Source organism: Oncorhynchus kisutch, linkage group LG2 (assembly GCF_002021735.2).
Source record: "Oncorhynchus kisutch isolate 150728-3 linkage group LG2, Okis_V2, whole genome shotgun sequence".
In the NCBI taxonomy this organism is placed as follows: Eukaryota; Metazoa; Chordata; class Actinopteri; order Salmoniformes; family Salmonidae; genus Oncorhynchus; species Oncorhynchus kisutch.
The window spans coordinates 39,073,373-39,085,155 of NC_034175.2; the positions used below are offsets into that span (position 1 = coordinate 39,073,373).

An 11,783-nucleotide genomic window follows, 5' to 3' on the forward strand; every position below is an offset into this window, starting at 1 on the left:
CAGATTTGCAAAACCTATGATATGTTACGAATTCTAGACAGATGGGTAACGTTAGCTAGCTGGCTAACATTATCTAGGCTATGGGTTAGGGTTAAATCTAGGAGAACTGAAAGGTTTAAGGTTAGGGGAAGGGTTAGTTAACAAACTAAGTAGTTGCAAAGTAGCTAATGAGTAGAGTAGTATATAGTTGAAAAGTTGCTAATAAGATAAAATGCTAAAGTTGTCCGTGATGAGATTCGAACTTGCAACCTTTGGGTTCCTAGACATACACATTATACATCCACCCTTATGTAACAATCTGTCTTATGTAACCATACCAAATTTAACATATCATACTCATTTGAGTGTCCTGGATTTACATTTAGTCTATGAGACCAGGCTGGGCAATCAAGGATACAGTATGTGCCTGAGTGCTTCCATAGATCTGATTCAATTTAAAGGCATGGCTTTCGCAGATAATATTCTGCCCAGGGGAGTATGGGGAGCTGCTAGGTCATCATAGCAGAGGTTTTTAATGCAGGGCACACACATACACTCGCAGATTTATTCTCTTCCAGACTGCGTGATTCAGGGAGAAACCATCCTTTACGGTTTCCTCTCATTCTCATTTGGGAAGGATTGCAACAGTTTTGCAGGGTGCTGGGCAACAACACATGCAGCTGTCACGCCCTGATCTGTTTCACCTGTTCCTGTGATTGTCTCCACCACCCTCCAGGTGTCGCTTATTTCCCCCAGTGTCTTTATCTCCGTGTTTCCTGTCTCTCTGTGCCAGTTCGTCTTGCATGTTAGTCAAGTCAACCAGCGTGTTTTTCCCCCCTAATCCTTTCGCTATTCTCTTTTTGATAGTCCTAACAGTTTTGACCCCTGCCTGACTCTGGACTCCTTTCCCGCCTGCCTGAACATCCTGCCTGCCCTTTGGTACCTTTTGGTTTTGACCCGTCCAAGACCAGTCTCTTGCCTTCCCCTATTGGATTAATAAATCTTGTAAGACTCCAACCATCTGCCTCCTGTGTCTGCATCTGGGTCTCGCCTTGTGTCATGATAGCAGCATATTCCTCTCCACCCCTCTTCCTGACTCAAGCAGGAATTAACCCTTTGAGTTCTTAGTCACAGCCACAAACATGCCAGTGGCAAAAACTGAATGAAATCAACATCATGGTAACACAATTCCAACATAGATAAAACTTTATTAAAATGTTGAATTTCTACCTTTAAAACAACGTCAGAAGTTCGTTATATCCACTATCAGAAAAGTAACTATAGGCTGGGCAGCACCTCCTACTAGAGAATGTATCTACATTCTCTTTCTGTCTCCCATCCAAGGTTTTAATATATAATCTACTGTGAACGGATCAGCTTGTCCAAAGCACCCTAACATAAAATGAACAGACCAGAGGAAGTGGTTGTGGGTCCTTTTCTTGCGATTGTTTACTAAATGGGTCTTCTTTCACCCGACAACATAACTCCAGTACAGGGTAATGTCCAACGCTAAAACACCAGCCTAACAAAACAAATAAACATAAACTAAGCCGTTGACCAAAAGGCCGTGGCCAAAAAGGGAAAGCAAAACAACAATCGGCTACTCCTGTCTTTAGACTATTGTCTACACATAAGTTGCAGGAGGAACTCTTCTCTCTACCTATATAGCTTGCCTTGGTTAACAGAGCGACAAGGTGCCCAGTCACATAAACCTTCTCTGAGGTAGGAAAAGCCGACGTCCTCACAGGTCCCCGTCTCTACTCCCCAATCTTCCACCAGCTCCTCTCCTTGCACACCTGTATAGAGGAAGACATGAAACAAGTAGTGGGCCCAGCTGTGTACTAATTGGCTTTATACTGAGTACCTATTCCCTGAGGAGGGTGCTGTCGTTCCTCCGGCTGGTCACTGAACTCTCCCACTACGTAATCCCCAAAGTTATTATTTGTCATGAGAGGACCATAAACAATATGCTGCATACTCCAGAACAGATACAAATCTCACAATTCTGTTTTTAAAAATAGCTGAGGTCACTATTGAGGACAAGCTCTAGTATACTATACACATCTGTGACCGACTGGCTTGATTCAGTCCTATTTAGCAACATTTGAAATTGTGTTTTTTTATATTGAATAAAAATAGAGACTCAGAGCTTGAAAATTGTATATCATACACTGCAGTTGAGGAACAGTAGGAAAGTAATTATGCTTTGAAGTTGATAAACTTGTAACCACACTTTTGAGAAAAAGGCCCTTGTGCGTTTTGATACACCTACTGAGAGCTCTTCTGTCTACACCCATTCAGCATTGTTAACACCCTCTTAAGCCTTAGCTCCACCCATCCCTTTAAGGATTCACATGTGAGGCCATGCGCTAAAACAGAGTGAGTAAGGTAGGGTAGTAAAAAAACAAAAACATTTCAAGACCAAAAGTGGTGAAAGTAGTAGCAAAAATACATTTTATCTAGTCCTTGGCCTATATCATAATCTGACTGTGGTGCAGGTCATGCTGTTCTCCACATTACCGTCTCTGCTAAACACACACTATATCAAATAAAATCAATGTTTAAAAAATATCAAGTGTCCAGATAAATGTTGTAAAAATATATTTTTAAATTATTACATGATTCTTACCCAGACACAACTGTCTAAATTGATGGGTGAAAGAAATACAGCTTGGCTGCTATGAAAGTGAACTGTGTTTATGTGTGACACACCTGGCTAACTTGATGGGTCATGTAATCATCTGGCGAAGTGGTCTTTTGTTAGCTAAACAATTAACCTAATGATGCTATCAAGAGAACTGGGAGGTGAAATCATGACGTCAGTGATCTTCAGGTCGGAAAGTCGGGGCTCTAGTAAGAGGCCCGTGTTCCCGAGTTGGAATTCTTAGTTGGATGACATTCAAAACACATTTTCAGAGTCTGAGCTATTTTTTTTTTCAAGTTCCCAGTTGTCTTGAATGCACTGAAGTCAGAGATTTACGAGTTCCCAGTTCCGAGTTCAAAGTTGTTTTGAACGTGGCAATAATACCGGCAATACTACTGGCAAAACAAACTGATTGTCATAGCTAACAACCATGCATGAATCTGCAGGTAGCTAAAGCTAACCAACTAGGTTCAATGTTAGCTATCTTATTAACATTAGGCTATAGCTAGCATTGCAAATTGCTTTGAGATATGAATAACATTACTAAACGGATCATATACGTAACGCTAGCTAGTGAGCCAGCAAGCTAACGTTAGCTAGCTAAAAGTTTGCTTTAACTTGCAGTGAAAACAAATTTGACGAAATTAGAAATGTATAATATCTGAAAATTCCACTTTGCTAGACTCTCTTACCCGTATACATGGATGAATGCTTTTCCCTCTCTGTCACGGATGCCATGGTTGCTCTTAGTTTGAAGGTGTAATCCGGAGACTGGTGTTTTATACAACAGCCTTCTGTGTACTCCCTCTGCATATTTGCAATCAAACGCCAGAATTTCTCCATCTCCTTAGCTATTATACTCTGCTCCAAACGAGCATACCACTGATTTCAAAACTCAGTCAACTTCTTCTGTGACAACAACACGGTCTGATTCATTTTCAGTCAGAAAGAGTCAGCATGACACGATCATCCTCAAGAAAGTGGAGATCAGTAGCAACACTTTTGCAGTTTTTCATAACATCTTTCAAAAAAGCCACAGTAGAAATCATTACCTACACATACGGACCAGCTCATGTTATAGACAGAAGCATGCTACATGGCAGACCAATCCAAACTCATCCTTGGCATGTCCAGTCCATCACATTATCTCAGCCAATCATGGCTAGAGGGAAAGTTCCTGCCTTTTTCTCTGGCTAAACCAACTAGGGTTGTAATTGAACAATTTTATTCGTATTTATAGATGGCATTCAAGTTTGTTATTAAGGCATATGAAAGTTCAAATGTTCCAGAATGCATTTCTGCTCCAAAATGCATTTTGATTAAAGAAAAGTTTTAGTTGAAATGCCTTTCCTGTGAAGTAGTGACATGCGACATATGCCTTGTTTCGTGAAACTAGTCACGTGATAAAAATGACATTTTATGTGTTGCCTATTTTCCAATTTCAACAAATCTGTATGAATAAGGCTTGAAATTAATTGTTTTCTAAATATAGTATAATCAATTTATAAAACGACTAACTAAATTATTTAAACTTCCATATAACTGTAAAATACTAAATAAAAAAAAATCATATTTTCTAAAGGCCTCGATCAAACCATCTGGCCCCATCACTGTTAACGTCTCACGAAGCTTTAGCTTGCCTTCCTGAACTCGCCTTTCATCTCATATTCATCTTGTCAGTCTATAACAAACAGCACATGTTCTGTTTAAAATGTATGAATTACTTTAGATTACTGGCTATAAATCGATCTCTGAATACTGCGTTACGATGTAAGGATACCAGGCATATGTGTTGTTAGTGGCTGTGACAGAGAATTCAGCCAGGAGTTGATGGACAGTGGGAAGAGCGAATTAAATGGTAGGAGGGTTCTCCCTGCATTAAGTGGTGTCAGATTTTACATGCAACTTCACACAGGCAGAAGAGACGTACTCCTTTGTCTGTGCGAATCAGGGATACTCATTGCAAGCCATTTAGATTGATATGCAAAAGTTTTGGTCGGAACCGGTACCAGAAGCACGCAGGTCCCCAAAACAGGGGACTTTACGTCTAAGAGTTAACCAAGCCCTGCTTAGCTTTTTGTTACTATTACCAATGTGCTATCATGTGAATGATTGTTGAGAGATCTCCATTTAACTAAATAGATTCACTGCTGCTATTGAAGTCATTCCAAAGGTTAGGTTCAACAGAGCAAATTAAATGTGACCATACTTTATCACTAATATTATAAATTATGCTATTTAGCCGAAGTCAAAAAGTACTTTAAGTATTATTTAAGTAGTTTTTGGGGTATCTGTACTACAACTTTTTTATATTTTTTAATTCACTACATTCCTAAAGAAGATAATGTACTTTTTACTCCATTCATTTTCTCTGACACCCAAAAGTACTCGTTACATTTTAATTGCTTAACATCTCTGCAAGATGGCATAGCAGTCAGATAGCTGTCCGTGTTGCCCAGCAACATTCCCAAAACATCACTGCTCTAAAGGAGATCTGCATGGAGGAATGGGCCAAAATACCAGCAACAGTGTGTGAAAACCTTGTGAAGACTTACAGAAAACGTTTGACCTCTGTCATTGCCAACAAAGGGTATATAACAGAGTATTGAGATAAACTTTTGTTATTGACCAAATACTTATTTTCCACCATAATTTGCAAATAAATTCATTAAAAATGTGATTTTCTGGATTTTTTTTCTCATTTTGTCTGTCATAGTTGAAGTGTACCTATGATGAAAATGACAGGCCTCTCTAATCTTTTTAAGTGGGAGAACTTGCACAATTGGTGGCTGACTAAATACTTTTTTGCCCCACTGTATATTTGGCATTGAAGCTTTTCTGGAGGGTTGTTAACACAGTGTCCAAAGAAGGGCCAGAAGTATACAGCATCTTTTATATATTTTATTTTCCATCAACTCAACTTCAAAACACTCTCCTTGCAACTCATCTCACCAATTTAAAAATAAATATTATTTACCTCAAATCTGAAATCCGCTAGCCAGAAGCTAACCAGAAGCTAGTCAGAAGCTAGCAAGAGCTAACCAGAAGCTATCCAGAAGCTAACCAGAAGCTAGCCAGAAGCTAGCCAGAAGCTAGCCAGAAGCTAACCAGAAATGTTAGTATTCAGCTAACCACGGTTGATGGTCATCAGCTATCCTTTAGCTCGAAAAGCTATTGCCAGTTTTGTACAACGCGACTCAGACCAGAACATACCGGACCTATTTTTCTCTCCATATCCCTGGATTTCAAGCGAAAGCTCTGGACATTTACAACTGGATCTCGCAGCTAGCTAGCTGCTATCCATGTTACTATTGGCTTATGTCGATCCCGGAGCAAACATCAATTATTCCGGAGCTATCCAGCTGAAGAGTTCCATCAGCCACTCCTGGGCTACAATAACCTATCCGGATCCATTTTACTGCCGATGCGGAGCCCCACCGGGCCTTCATGACTGGACTACCGACGTTATCTGCCCGAGGGAGTTATCCAACTGGCCCCTCCGTCGCGATGTTACCTGAACGCCCATCTGCAGCCCGCTAATCGTTAGCTGTCTTATCAGCTGCTATCTGAATAGGTCTATCGGACAATTTTTCTTGGGTCACTATATCTATATCTATTTTGCCAATTGGATTGATCCCCTCTACCACAGGGAACCCCACTAATCTACCGACGGAGACGCATGAGGTGGCTAATAACAGACATCCATCCTATGCTAGTTTGCTACCGATGGCCTGGCTAGCTGTCTGAATCGCCGTTACCCCAACCAACCTCACTACTAACTGGACCCTTATGGTCACTCGACCAAGCATGCCTCTCCTTAATGTAAATATGCCTTGTCCATTGCTGTTCTGGTTAGTGTTTATTGGTTTATTTCAGTGTAGAGCCACGAGCGCTGCTCATTATACCTTATCCGACCTTTCAGTTCCATCACCCACACATGCGATGACATCACCTGGTTTCAATTATGTTTCTAGAGACAATATCTCTCTCATCATCACTCAATACCTAGGTTTACCTCCACTGTATTCACATCCTACCATACCCTTGTCTGTACATTATACCTTGAAGCTATTTTATCGCCCCCAGAAACCTCCTTTTACTCCGGACATTCTAGACGACCAATTCTCATAGCTTTTAGCCGTACCCTTATCCTACTCCTCCTCTGTTCCTCTGGTGATGTAGAGGTAAATCCAGGCCCTGCAGTGCCTAGCTCCACTCCTATTCCCCAGGCGCTCTCTTTTGATGACTTCTGTAATCGTAATAGCCTTGGTTTCATGCATGTTAACATTAGAAGCCTCCTCCCTAAGTGTTTTATTCACTGCTTTAGCCCACTCTGCCAACCCGGATGTTCTAGCCGTGTCTGAATCCTGGCTTAAGAAGACCACCAAAAATGCTGAAGTCTTCATCCCTAACAACATTTTCAGACAAGATAGAACGGCCAAAGGGGGTGGTGTTGCAATCTACTGCAGAGATAGCCTGCAGAGTTCTGTCCCAGAGTGTTGTCTATAGCCAAACAATTTGAACTTCTACTTTTAAAAATCCACTTCTCTAAAAACAAGTCTTTCACCGTTGCCGCCTGCTCTAAATACACCTCTGCTGTTTTCAAACAAGATCTCAGCAATCACTGCCTCATTGCCTGCATCCGTAATGGGTCAGCGGTCAAACGACCTCCACTCATCACTGTCAAACGCTCCCTGAAACACTTCAGCGAGCAGGCCTTTCGAATCGACCTGGCCGGGGTATCCTGGAAGGATATCGACCTCATCCCGTCAGTAGAGGATGCCTGTTTTTTTTAAATGCCTTCCTCACCATCTTAAATAAGCATGCCCCATTCAAGAAATTTAGAACCAGGAACAGATATAGCCCTTGGTCCTCTCCAGACCTGACTGCCCTTAACCAACACAAAAGCATCCTATGGCGTTCTGCATTAGCATCGAACAGCCCCGTGAAATGCAACTTTTCAGGGAAGCTAGAAACCAATATACACAGGCAGTTAGAAAAGCCAAGGCTAGCTTTTTCAAGCAGAAATTTGCTTCCTGCAACACTAACTAAAAAAGGTTCTGGGACATTGTAAAGTCCATGGAGAATAAGAACACCTCCTCCCAGCTGCCCACTGCACTGAGGATAGGAAACATTGTCACCACCAATAAATCCACTATAATATAGAATTTCAATAAGCATTTTTCTACGGCTGGCCATGCTTTCCACCTGGCTACCCCTACCCCGGTCAACAGCACGGCACCCCCCACAGCAACTCACCCAAGCCTTCCCATTTCTCCTTCTCCCAAATTCAGTCAGCTGATGTTCTGAAAGAGCTGCATAATCTGGACCCCTACAAATCCGCTGGGCTAGACAATCTGGACCCTTTCTTTCTAAAATTATCTGCCGAAATTATTGCAACCCCTATTACTAGCCTGTTCAACCTCTCTTTCATGTCGTCTGAGATTCCCAAAGATTGGAAAGCAGCTGCGGTCATCCCCTTCTTCAAAGTGGGGGACACTCTTGACCCAAACTGCTACAGACCTATCTATCCTACCCTGCCTTTCTAAGGTCTTCGAAGGCCAAGTCAACAAACAGATTACCGACCATTTCGAATCGCACCATGCCTTCTCCGCTACGCAATCTGGTTTCAGAGCTGGTCATAGGTGCACCTCAGCCACACTCAAAGTCCTAAACGATATCTTAACCGCCATTGATAAGAAACAATACTGTGCAGCTGAATTCATTGATCTGGCCAAGGCTTTCGACTCTGTCAATCACCACATCCTCATCAGCAGCCTTGGTTTCTCAAATGATTGCCTCGCCTGGTTCACCAACTACTTCTCTGATAGAGTTCAGTGTGTCAAATCGGAGGGCCTGTTGTCTGGGCCGCTGGCAGTCTCTATGGGGGTGCCACAGGGTTCAATTCTTGGGCCGACTCGCTTCTCTGTATACATCAATGATGTCGCCCTTGCTGCTGGTGAATCTCTCATCCACCTCTACGCAGATGACACCATTCTGAATACTTCTGGCCCTTCTTTGGACACTGTGTTAACAACCCTCCAGACAAGCTTCAATGCCATACAACTCTCCTTCCGTGGCCTCCAATTGCTCTTAAATACAAGTAAAACTAAATGCATGCTCTTCAACCGATCGCTGCCTGCACCTAATAATTTCTTGTAAGGATTCTGCTGAACCGTGAAGACGGCGCTGCTTTGCCCCCCAAGTGCTCCTAGCAAGGTGATTGGAGACCTTTAATTTCCGAGTTTTGCTATTTAGCAAGTTAGCTGACTAGCTAACAATAGCCAGCTAGCTAGCTAGTGTTATGAGATGAGTGTGAATTTATAATTCGTGTTGTTTCATGTTTTAGAGACTCCTGAGAGAACCAGCAAACCAGGTTGGCGTCTTGTGATACAGTGGATGCAAAGAATCTAGCTAGCTAAAGCATTTAGTGCAAATTGAATGTACTTTTGGGCTAGCTTGCCTTTCTTATATTTTCCGTACAATACAGATGAAGTAACATAGCTAGCTAACTATTTGTTTGCTTATTGTGTAGTGCAGGATAAAAATAACTGTATGCCTATGGATCTGTAGCTAGCTACAGTATGTAGCCGATCTGTGTATGGACTCTAAAACGTTTGGTATGAATATTAGTTCAGAACCTATCTATGAACCTCAGCTATCATAGTTGTTGTAATGACTTCAACTCTGAATGGCATTAATGAAGCCTATGGATTGTGGATTGTGCCAAGAATGCAAGTCCTATATACTGTACATGTACTGTAGTTATTACCATGCATGAGATGCCCACATTGTAGCCTGTACATTGAATATTTTCACTGATCATGTACTCTTCCTTGGCAAATAAAGGTGCGGTTCAGGTATGAATCTCTGAGACATTCTTTTTCAGTCATATCCAATACCAGGTGTATCAAACTCTATTCTTTGAATGATGCTGTCTCTGCATGTATGTATTACAATTATACACTTCAACAGTGATTTACCACTCCTGCTCCTGGGACATCAATGATTACACATTGTAACTATGCAATAGACTAGAAACATGATTTAAGTAAAGGCTGATTTGTAATTCATACACATAGAAATACACCTATGCATCAGACAGGCTTTCACAGCTCTCCGTATCTGAGGACAGACAACCTCACAAGAAAGTACCTGTTCTGTCCAGAATAGCCTACTCTCTCACTTTGACAGCCGGGCCTGCTATCCTTTCACCCTCCTCCAAAAAATACAAATGTTTGCCATTATCATGAGTGGCACTGGGGCGAAAACAACATCCTACATAGTGTGGGAGAACTGCACCTAAAAAGGCTGGAGACTCATAACTAATCGAAGAGCATGTATGTATATGTGCTGACCAAAAGATGAGGTGTCAGTGGTAGGGTTCACGTGACGTTGCAGCACAGCAAGAGTCTCAGTAGACAGGAAGCATGGGATGTCAGGAACAATGACCCCATTGTCAGTGTTTCCAGATTCCAGATTATCCTCCTGATAAAGCAGGTCCTCCACCTGCAGAATCTGGAATGCTCAAAAGAAACAAATCTGTATTAGTGACGATAAATGTGGAAGCAACAGGGGCTTGATAGTTCAGTGAAAATAGCTGAATGTTTATGTGGTGTAAATCTGAAAATTAGCAGCGGACATCTTAAGGTTTTTTAAATTAATGCATGTGAGACAGGTTCCATGTACAACAAGGCAGGCAGAGAGGAAGAGAGAAAAATAACACAGAGCAGTAGAATTACCTCTGGTTATGGACACCTTTGCCAGCAATAAAGCTTCTATGTCTTGTTCCTCGGACAGTGAACATACATCTACATTTTTTACCCCCTTGATCAGCTCGCATCGACCCCCTTGATCAGCTCGCATTCTGAAAGTATAGAAAATAGCTTATTTTTTGTAGATATGAAAACAATAACTGAGATATGAACCTAAAATCTAAACCAGCAGATGCCATTTTCAGGATACGTCAGTACAGCACAGAAAGCTTAACACCAGACTGGTATTGTGGTTGTTCATTAGGTGATGGGAAATATGCAAAGATACCTGTACCATCTACACACTGCAAAGACTCCCTAACTCTTCGCCATTATACACGGTTGCCCAATTGCTTGGAGACTTCCTTTGATCATTCTAAAGCCCGGATGGGGCATCCTTGCCTTAATGGCCCTGACTTTCTGGTCTAACTCTTCATCTGACATAACAGTATATCATTCCCTGACAGACATATTGTGTTCTTTCATCCTTCTGAAAAAAAACTGACCGTTACAGTGTCATGAAATATGATTATATATCGACTATGAAACAAATAGGACATGGCCTGTTTATGAGTTGTCATGAAAGAAAGTTAGATGAATTCAACTGAAAATGGTGAGAATAGGCATTCGTAGCTAAATATAAAAGTCTTGCCCAAAGTCCAGCGCGCTATCGACTGTACACGTTATGTTGGCTGACAATTTATTAGCTACGCTGTCCTTACGAACCACATAGCATATCATTACAGCAGTATGTACCTGTATTTTAGCTATCTACAAAACGTTAGTAGTTATACATCAAACTTGACAGTATATTAACAAACTACCCAACGTTTATGGACTTGATTATTCCCATCATTCTTAGCTTAGCTAAATGGCATAGTCGTTGTGCGTTCTCAATGGACATTCGGGTGCTTTTGTAAATTAGCTCTGGCTATGTACTCCGATTTCAGAGCACTCTCATCTGACTGTACCAGAGTGCAGAATAATTAATTGATGAGAGCTCAACACCTATTGAATATGGCCAGTGTCAGTAAACATTGGCAAAAAAGGGTAATGAAATTGTTTCCAGCAGCACAGTTAGTCACCAACGCTCTGGTTAACACAAACGATTTAACTAGCTCTGCTAGGGCGAGTAAAATGGTCAGTGGTCTCATTTGTGTCTGGAAGTAGCTAGCAGGCTAGCCAACGTTAGCTTGGGTGCTTGACTGCCGTTGTAAGGCTAGAACGTTCAAATCAACCCTACTCCTTGGCCCGAACGTCCACTGTGAGCTCCGAGAGCGAAACGGTCTGAATTTACCAAGAGGGTTTTAGTTTTTTTCATGGAATAGAAACATAATATTAAACAAATTAATTAAGCAAGTACCAGTCAAAGGTTTGGGCACATCTACTCATTACAGGATTTTTCT

General features: G+C 41.6%; 1 long non-coding RNA gene across 1 annotated transcript; it reads right to left on the reverse strand.

Moving 5' to 3' along the window:
• Positions 1 to 1,204: 1,204 nt before the first annotated feature.
• On the reverse strand, positions 1,205 to 11,423 carry LOC116354419 (uncharacterized). The gene is made up of 3 exons (XR_004203647.1): positions 10,366 to 11,423; positions 9,982 to 10,141; positions 1,205 to 1,775 (listed from the first exon to the last, which is right to left on the reverse strand). It is a non-coding gene; the product is annotated as an uncharacterized LOC116354419 (long non-coding RNA).
• Between the last annotated feature and the right edge of the window lie 360 nt (positions 11,424 to 11,783).